This window comes from Neltuma alba, unplaced genomic scaffold (genome assembly GCF_004799145.2).
Source record: "Neltuma alba isolate B1F8T4 unplaced genomic scaffold, ASM479914v2 tig00011485_pilon, whole genome shotgun sequence".
In the NCBI taxonomy this organism is placed as follows: Eukaryota; Viridiplantae; Streptophyta; class Magnoliopsida; order Fabales; family Fabaceae; genus Neltuma; species Neltuma alba.
The window spans coordinates 1-10,646 of record NW_021636154.1 but is presented as its reverse complement, the minus strand read 5'-3'; the positions used below and the strand labels follow the sequence as shown (position 1 = coordinate 10,646).

The following is a 10,646-nucleotide window of genomic DNA, read 5'->3' as shown; positions in this document are numbered from 1 at the left end:
CAACGATCCTCTTATCTCTTCCAGTCTGCTCGTTTTTTTTTTATTGCTTTAAAATTTTTATTTTTTTTCCCCAACGGAAAAGATGATTATTCCGTTTAGTAGAATAGCCAGGGGCTCAAGCACCATCGCCAGCACCTCTTTAATAACAAGGAAGAATTGTAAATATGAGTATTACAGACACAAGGACAAGAATTGAGAAAATGATGTAAGCGAGCCCACCTAAATGGATTTTCTGTCAAGTAGACAAAGAAGGGCTGGATTATCTATTTCCTTTAAATGCAGTTTACTGAAACACGAGTAGTGCTTTCAATAACACTGCGAATCATTCAGCAGGCGCAGGTGCGAGACCACTTCGTCCGGTGTCATCAGTGAAGACGATCATTTAGGAAAGAAACGCCACTGGGCTTGACAGATGATGCAAGCATGGCTTATGATCTCATTCTCAAGAGAACTCAGCACATGTGCGAGACAACTTCGTCTCTTAAAACTGGCATCAAATGCCATAGTAGATGTGCACAATACAGCAACTTCTAATGACGACTGGTAGTATAGCCTCGCCTAGCAAGGATAACTTTCATGTCGTTACCTTGAATCTTAAAACATGAAATCAACATTGAAGGAGGCGGTGCTACATGCACCACTTAAACTTGTACAGAACCACGTGAACAGTGCAAGCAAATGCATCAAAATTGTGCCACTACCATTGCACTGATGTTGAAAACTTGAAATAATTACAGAGCAACCTTGTAGAGAATTTGTGCATGTTACAGGAGAAATACTTCGAGGAACAAATCCTCGAGATACTTGACTGAAGCATTGTGGGATGATATACAAAAAATGAACTGGTGCAAAAGCTGTTGTACAGTAAGGGCCAAAAACGAAGTATGAAAGAGAGCCCAAGTTGAGGGCCTCCATGGATTTGTGCGCCCAGATCAACTTACTATAACGCAAGCTATTTACCACTGGGTGAAGTCAGTCTGCTTTCCTCTGACTCGTGCTTTGAAGATGAATCCCCACCCATTAACTCCTGGAAGGCTTCCACCTTCACTGGTGGCGCTCTAACCATGGTCATGTTCCTACAGGCAAACGGTAAAATAACACAACTCTTAAACATAAGATCACTTAAATATTAACCAAATGACAGAAATCCTTCAGCACAACTGCACGAGTTTTCTTACGGTGACTGCATTGAGGGAATCTGCGGGGAACCCATTTGTCTGAACTGATTGTTAGCTTGGGAATGGAAACTTGACAGTGCAGCCAATTGCTGCTGCCTGAACTGCATTTGAGGATGTCTGGCATTAATGGCATTGTAGGTGTTGGTATCCATCGGTAAGTCCGATGGGGCCTCAAGCTTAACTTGAACCAGTGGCCTGTCCTTATCCATATCCACAACAGGGCGGGGGGTAGGTGCTTGGCGCCTTCGCATTCTCTCTAGCTGCTGTTGTTGTTGCTGTTGTTGGAAAGCCACATTATTTGAATGAATAATCTGCTGCATCTGCGGATGCATCAGTCTTGGCATCTGTACATGAACAACAACCGATAAGTTATTATACATGTCAGATCATGTTTGCAGAGAAGAATATCTTGATAAGTATATAGAAATATATGGTAATGTATAATGCAATGTGTGTTGAGTGCACAATTAAGTAAAAACTCAGGTCCAGAAAGGATCCAGAAACCCATTTTAAATCAGTACAAATTCTCCTTCAAAGGATGCAATAAATGCAGATTTTGAATTTAACTAGTTAACTAATTTGAGTAGATTAAGAAAATTAATTACGTTAGTTATTTGTAATAACTTTTGTTTCCTAAATTATCTTTGCTAATCATATGTATTAGTTAGAATTACCATTTGATGAAATTTTTAACATGTGCAACTATTGTAAGGACTACTAAAAAAAAAAAAAGATAAATATGAGAGACAAAGTAGATTGGATTCTTATATTTAGGACCAAATTGAATGTCAAACTAACTGTTATATTATAGACTTGAGATAGCATATTTCTTAATAGGATATACCAAAATTTAAAAACTCAGGAAGGTTATTATGTGATATCTCCCTCATAGACACTAGGGGATACTGCTTGCTCGATAAATTATTGACACCTGCAACTTAAGGCAAATCATTTTTCGAAAGGATGCTAATAATCCTGGAAAACAATTTATAATAAGGGAGAAAAACAAAAACATGTTGGCAAGGGTAGTTATTTTTGAAAAGGGCACTCGTTAAAGCACCCTATATCAGCATGTGCTTTTCTTGGATGTGTCCACATTTCTGTCCATACTTCAAAACAAGTACATTAAGGACAAAAAATTGAATGTAGATGTAGATGCAAGTACTTGCTGAGGTATTCGAAGAGCACTCTGCTGCTGTGGCTGCACTTGTGACTGGATACCATGATTTTGTGGTAGACTTTGCTGCAGCATATTCTTGGAGCCAGCCTTCACGAGGTCCACCAATGGCTCAAAGTTACTAACAGAAAGTAGGAGAAAATGTTAAAATCATAACATACTAATCCTGTCTTGATTTATAAATACTAATCGGGGTGAAACATCACAAATAAGAGCTTGCAACAACCAATCGCACATGTATAAAGGGCATCAAGATACCCTTTAGAAATTTTATCCTCTTTAGAATCTTTTTTCTTCTTCTTTATTTTCAAGGGTGGCATAAATCCTACAATTTGCCATGGGAAAGTGTACAGAGTAATAGTTTCTGTCATATGCTCCTCTACTTCTCAAACCATAATTTACTCATTGTGTTTCTTATATAACATGTTTTAACAGAATAATAGCACATCTTACTCGCAAAAAAATATTTTGGCCACACACCAATTGCCTGCGGAATATATTCAAGAAAGGAATGATCTAAATATACAAATATGCAAGAGTAAATTGTCCACATCATTTTTATGAAGTTACTACATGAATGTTGGATAATGTAGATTGCAGGTGAAAACTTGGGATATAAAACTTAATTTCATAAACATTAAGACCATGCAGAAAAAATCCGTCTTCATCTTTTTCTTTTTCTTTTTTTTTTTTTTGGGGTGGGGGGGTCAATAAGTTGAACTTTCCACAGAAAAAACAAAAAAAACAAAAGTAAAATACCTATAACCAGATGTTTTAAGCAACATCTTCAGAAGTTCAATGGCTGAACACTGCTTTCTGTAATTATCAGTAAGCACTCTCAAAGTTTTGCCTAACTTACTGATATGACAGCTCATTAATTGAGAGAAGACTTCTATAGGACCTTCCATGGCAGCCTCAAACCCAAACCAGTCAACATACGTGCTACAACCTTTTGAGACATTGTTGACACTTGCTCATGACCAAAAAGTTTCCTGTTTCCTTCAGGGCCAGTTTTCCCCCGGGACAAGCTTCCTCCATGTTCCATGTTTAGGTACTCTGGCCTAATACCAAGCCTCTCAATCATAACAGGACTCCTAGTTGTAATAGAAGGTAAGGTATCTAGAACACTAATTAACTTGACTTTCTGGTTATTTTCCACCCTGATAATAGATGGCAATGCACTTTCAGGTACACAATTCAATGCAAACATTATTTCTGGAAAAAAGGATGAATCATCGACAACAGAATTGCCACCATTAGGCTGCATGTTAGATGCATGCTCCATACTTGAATTCACAAAGCCCATGTTCTGATCTTCCTTAAATGCCGCACGCATTTTCTTATGATTGTTAGCGAATAAAAGATAAGAGGCCATCTCCTCTGCTGAACGTTTCTGTGATTCCCTATCCCCAAAGATCAACCTATGTGGTTTGTTAGCCTTGTAATTCTCAATGAACTGGTTATACCAGGTTTCAGGCAGCTCATCATTCCTGTATCTCTGGGACAAGCTATCAAGCTCGGAATCAACATACCTTGACCCAATTGTAGAACCTGATTTTGATTGATTCTGCATAAACAGGCACTTATGTTGGATGAGGAAAGATCACGTAATATAACAATGTACTATACTAGTTTGGTCACTCATCATAACGTATAACTCCGACTAATCTTGCTGATTACCTATAAATGCAATAAAGTTAAATAATAGAGTAGAAGAAGGATTGAGCTAATTCCTGGAAGCAATATTGCTAGTTGCTACATTACTTTCCTCTATCAAATTACAAAATAATTTTATTCTCTTCCCAAAGGATAAGCATGCATGATCCAATACGTAGTACAAAGCTTTGTTTAATTAAAATAACAAAACAAACCGCCACCTTGCATTGTGCTCTAGCTGTTATCAGACATTTTCTGAAAGCAGCACCTGGATTCGAGAACCACATGGTTGGAACTAATTAATATACAAGTTCACCCAACCAGAATACTTAAGTGGGAAAGCCTCTAGATATAAAATTGGAATTATATGCTAACGTTATCAATTGCACTACCTAAAATATTGATCATAGTCGATATCATAGGAAGATTCTACACTGAGCATAACACGAACTTCCATTGACCTGGTTTCGTAATGAGGGTAAAGAATAAAATTACAATTTAGGAAACAAGGCAGTGACAACCTTAGACGAAGCTCCTCCGTCTCGATGCTGAACCCCATCTTGCAATGGATTCTCCAGAGTGAAGTAGACGTCATCACCGTGCAACTGCAAATCTGCAGGAATGTACAGCGTCTAAGGGCCCAATTGAAAAAACAATCGCCAAAAATAAATACTTTTTGCCCCAGAGAGAGACTTACAAGCAGGAGTAAGGTCTGAAACAGGTGAAGATTGAGAGGTTGAGGACGAATTAGTGGAACGGAAGAAGAGGGAAGCAGTGGCTTTGTCGAACAAAAGGGCACGGACCCTGAGTTGGAGTTGAATCTGAGCCCTAGATTTAGAGTCGTCGGGTCTGATGAAGGAATCCCAAGTGGAGGGAGAAGCGAGGAACTGAACAAAGTTAGCGTAGGTGGAGTCGCCAAGCCAAGTCCGCCATACCCCACAAGATTCGAGTTTGCGCGCGAGCTCGTATCCGCGGCCATCGTCGCCCAGTAAGGCCATTCTCACGTCAACAAAGAAAGACGACCCAACCTGTCCAGAGGATTAACAAGTCAGTGAACGAAAGTGTGGTGCGGTCAACACCAGTAGTTACTTTCAGATCAAAAAAAAAAAAAACACCAGTAGTTACTCTCTCTCTCTCTCTCTCTCTCTCTCTCTCTCTCTCTCTCTCTCTCTCTCCTCTCGTCTCTCTCTCTCTCTCTCCTCTCTCATCTCTCTCTCTCTCTCTGGTGACACCGTTTTTCTCGATGTAGCCTAGGGCTACTCAAGGCCGGCCCATCCCGATCCATTCTGGTCCGGTCTTACTGGGACGGGACAGATCCATCCCAAAATTTTTCGAGACGGGATCGTCTTATTCCAGTCCTTTTTTTTTATCCTATTTATATAATATTATTTTTTCATATTTTTTTTAGATTTGAGAATATTGTATGGAACTATGGATATATTTATTTAGAGTTTTTATATTTGTTAATGATTTGAAATTATTGATGATTAGAATTTTTAGCAAATTTTATTGTGTTAAAAGCTTTTGTTTAAAGTTTTTAATGATTATTATATGTAATATTTTGAGCTTTTGTTTAAGAGTGCCCAAAAAAAAAAAAATAAAATAAAAAGATGTTTTTATAAGGTTTAAACCCAAAAAAATATAGTTAAAAAATCAGATTTTTTTAAAAAAAAATTAAAAAAAAACTTCGGGACGTCCCGGATCCATCCCGTCCCTACTGGGACCAGGACACGAGACAGATTTTCTGTCCCGTTACTGTTCACCGGGACTGGTATGTCCCAGTCCTGATCCGTCTTGTGAACAGCCCTAAATTAAAGTTGGTGTGCATTGATATTTGGGACAATGACAAAAAAATAAAATTTTAAAATACTAAATAAAGAATGTCAACAAAACTTGTTATTATTTGTAAATTCAGACTTGTCAACACCAATAAAATTATATTACCAAACCTGATTTGAGATTTATAATTTCTAACTTTTTTTTGTCATTCTCCCTTGATATTTCACAAAAATTAAAAAAATTAAATTTTATTAACCTAGAACCAAAAAAAAAAAGAGATCTTATTAACTGTTTACTTTTCAGGTTTATTTCTATTTAATATATGTTATTTAAACAAAATAAATACTAGTGTACAGTCTGCACAATGATAAAATCAGAATACAATAATAAGTTCATGCAAGAAATTTAATAACATAACTTGTAAATAAATTTAAAAAAAAACATTACCCTCACTTGTAATTTGCAAATAGAATTGGAGGAGTGATGCTATTGTAACTTATTCGTTGAGAGATCATTTTTCTACTACTATTAATATTGGCATCCCGTTCCCATTGCCTTACACAGTTTCACTTGTATGTTGAAGAAGAGAATTATTTATCACTCATCACTAATTTAATTTATTTAATATACTCCACGGTCCCTAGTATAAAAGTGAATTAGGAGTTAGATTTAATTTTAAATATAAGATCTTAATTCACTTTATTTATTATATTTATCATTTTTCAGCAAACTAATTTATTTAACTTATAAATTGATATATAATCTAATATTATCCATAGGTATTTTAAAAAGATCACGCCGTACTTATTATAATTAACTAGTCTATTTAATTTTTATAATTTATTCAAATTATTACTTCCAATCATTAATATAATATCTCATTTATAATTTAAAATAGACCTGTTACGGATCAAAGATGGTAGTTAAATAGCTGAGTAAAGAGAGAATAGATATCAATTCCATTAACGATTAGTGTTTTTGGACCAAGAACAGTGAATTATTTGAATCAAGAATCAGTGATGGTTGAGGATTCTGTCATGAAAATGTTGGAAAATTGAGTTGGTCCCCTTGCCTATGCTAGTTTATATGTGGACTATTGCAACGGATTTGGTTCAACTGTGATGTGGAGGTTCTGTTAGGCTTTCAAGAAGTTTACTCGTTTTAAGGCTATCGCTCCCTTCAGCCCTTATTTGAGTGGTTGATTCTATTTGAACAATTGTTAATAAAATAATTATAAAAAAATTGTAAATAAGGACCCTAATATGTAAAATTACGATTTGAGACCCTGAATTTGAAAAATAGGAAATAAGGACTGGATCCTACTTTTGCAAGTATGAAATATGGATGAAATGTCTGAAATCCCCCTCAACCAAATTGTGATCTGGTCTACTGAAGTTGTCATTCGCTAAAGTGAATTTGTCATTTCCTATAGTCAACTCGTTATTTGACATACTCTCACCCAAATTGTGATTTCGTCTACTAAAGTTATCATTCACTAAAGTGAACTTGTCATTTCTCATAATCAACTTGTCATTTAGCTGAGAGCATTCCAAAAATTTCACCATGATTTTATATTTGCAAAAGTAAAATCGGGTCATTCTTTGTTATTTTTCAAATTGAGAGTTTCAAATCACAATTTTATATATTGGGGTCTTTATTTGTAGTTTTTTCTAAAATTATTCGATTGAAATTTATCTTTTTGGAATTAGTTATGAATTAGCTATAAAGAAATTAATTTTGATAGGAAGGTTGTTAATAGAGTTTTATTTTCATACAAGTAATTGATAAACTTCTGAACAATAGTTGTCAATTTGCTATATTAAAACTGACAATTATTATCATGTGGTTGTTAAATAAACAATTCTTCTAATGACTGGGTAATTACAAGTCACAGCTTCAGCATACCAAATTCACAATTACAACATTCAAATTTGATCCAATAATTTGGATGATGAGTGAAGAGGAAGTAGATAAGAAAAGAAATAGAAAGAGAACCAAGTCCTTGACTGTAAGTTCTTGGATTTTTCAAAGAAGATATTAGGCATAATTGAGAGAGCACTTAGAAGCATTTTTAAACACCTTTTATGTAAACTTTTTACACATACATATCTCATATTTTATAAATCACAGTTAAAAAATAATTTATAAACTATTCTAAATAGATCCGGTATATACTTTAGACGAATCACAAATATACGTGTGGTTTTTTTTTATACTGAAAGAATATTGTTTGTTTGGTAGGATTCAAAGGTATGGATGAGGGCATTCTCTTCTGGTTTAGGTTCAACAATGAACCGTTGATTGTTTGATTTTTGGCGCGAGGTTTGCGGGTGGTGTTTCCCACAGTGGGGACCTCATTCACCTCCCTTCAACCCCACAAACATGTATCCAACTCAATTACCTAAAAACAAACAGCCTCCTAACTCACTATACACTGACACTGCAATGCAGAACCATGCATCTGCATTTATCATTGACCAACACGTTTATTTGTGATTCCATCAACTGTCAAAATCTCTTATTTTGACGTATTTTAAAGCCACCAATCTCTTGTACAGCCAGAAACCCCCCCCCCCCCCCCCCCAAAAAAAAGCCTTTTCTTATGCGCATTTTAAGCCAGGAATCTCTTGTACAGCAGAGACGGGCTTTAAAATGAATTAAAAGAGTAGGACTTTGGTTGTACATTTCAGAGCCATTTTTTTCTTTCTGCAGTGAATTAGAGGTACAGTACAAGGAACCTTTGCCTGTTCTTCCTCTATCTTCTCAAAGCTTTTATAATTATTAACACGTGGAGGGAGCCCAGCTTCAGAGTGTACAACATGATGTTGCTGGGCAACACTACAAACACAAAAGGGTTGATGATTATGTTACAAATCCAGGCAGCGGTGTCTGAAATTGAAACACCACTTCCACATTAAAGATCATCTTATGAATTTTGGTTTGTAATGAATGAGTAGTAACATTTCCTCCTTATCTTCTTTGTCTCTTTGCTTCAATTAATAAAACAAATCCTCTTTCGATCTTCTTGCCGTCATGCTTGGGTCTCTTGCTGCATGCGCTCATTATTCTATAAACATCATCAGCCTGTTCCACCATGCTTGTTGAAGCAGGCGTATCGTGAATTTTCTACTCCATAATTGCATTTTTTTTTCCAGTCTCAAGTAATATATCCCAAAGCGCCATAAACTAGAACGAATAATGCCATGGGATTCGCAAAAATAATAATAAACCATTTCAAGCAGCAAACTTGCAATATTATTAAGCTGACCAAAGTTTAAAATTATAATTAAAACTCCCTACAATACGGGGAACAAAACAAACTTAGTTTACGTTGTTTCGGCCGCCCCAAATCACTAAACCCACCGTCTGTAGCTTGTTACGCTTCGCGCGTTAGTTGCGGCAAAAGTGACGATCTCTTAAACTAAGTAAAGGCAAACATTTTATTATCATCAGCACTAGCACATGTTCATGTTTTGGTCCCAAGGAAAAAAATGATATAAAGGAGTTGCAGATTGTGAAACTAAACAAACATCATCAAGACACCAAAACAATAAACAGAGAATAAATTAAATAAATGGATGAAGGAAAGCGGTAAAGTTAAAAAAAGGAAGTCAGAAACGAAGTGAGGAGGCGTTATAAATATAGCAAACTAGCAAAGCATTAGAAGAAGTTAGGGGAGGTCCTGGTTTTGGCCTTGTCCCAAGAATAACCACCGCTCGAACATAATCCTATTTTTAAAGCCTTCTCGTCCCTTATCCATTACGAGTTCTCTCATCTGACTCTCTCTGTCTGTCTGTCTGTGTCTCTCAGACCGTCACCAATTTCAAGAAGGCATCATTCAATTATCATATTGGTGATCGGTGATCCTTCTTGAAAATTGCAGGTCTGGGCACCACTTATTTTAACTTCGCAGGAATTCAGGATCCATAGCACTGTTTAAGGTTAGCTTGTTTTCCCCTGCTGCGATCTCCTACTTTCTGAGTGACTCTGTTTTGGAATCAAAACAATAAATGGATATCGATTTCAGTTGCTCTGTATTTGTTCGCTAGGTACCTTAGATGAACATATATGTTTTATGCAGATAATGTCCAAAATAATTAATTGAGGTTGTCTTACAAAACTATAAAGAAAATTCCTAAATGCAAAATGTCAACATTGTTCATGTCTCTTCTTCTTCTCTGTTTCACCTGTTTCTGTTCTAGAAAATGCTCTCACTTCCTCACATGCTCAGTTGTTTATGTAGATGTCCCTTGATGAAGTTCATAGCTTGAATATCTCTTTCCTGTTTTCCCTGATGTTTCATTTGGTTTTTAATAAAAGAACCCGACTTTACATTGTCTCGTATTTCTTTGTTTGTAGTCTATATGCTATATCAATCTATAGATTTAGATTGGAATTTATTCTTAGTCACTGGTCGTTTCTCATGTTGGTTCTTTTATAGGTCATTTTAGAGTACGCTATTCAAAAGCATTGGAGGCGTTTTTGTAAGACCAAACCAGAAAATCTTCAAATGAAAAGACAAGCATTGTCATAACCTCTTCCTGTTTCGCTGATCGGAGTGGGAAGAGATTGGCTGTGTAATTAGAGAGAGAGAGGAGGCGGAGAGAGAGAATGGAGTCAGAGGGAAAGGAGGAAGAGGAGAGGCGTGCGAGGAGGAGGAATCTCCGAGAGGCGTGCTGGAGATGATGGGGGAGGCAGATCGGGGGAGCAGCGGATGCAGCACGTGCTGGGGGAGAAGGCAACGGGGACGGGGACGGGGGGGGCAGGGGCGGGGGCGGAGAGGCCGCCGTCGGGGAGGGAGGGGCAGATGCCGCAGTGGAAGGGAGTGAATGACGCGTTGAGGATAAACTCAGTGA

The 10,646-nt window shown here is 36.7% G+C and overlaps 1 pseudogene; it reads right to left on the bottom strand.

Moving 5' to 3' along the window:
* Nucleotides 1-609: 609 nt before the first annotated feature.
* On the bottom strand, nt 610-5,055 carry LOC114714031 (uncharacterized; annotated as a pseudogene).
* Nucleotides 5,056-10,646: the final 5,591 nt, after the last annotated feature.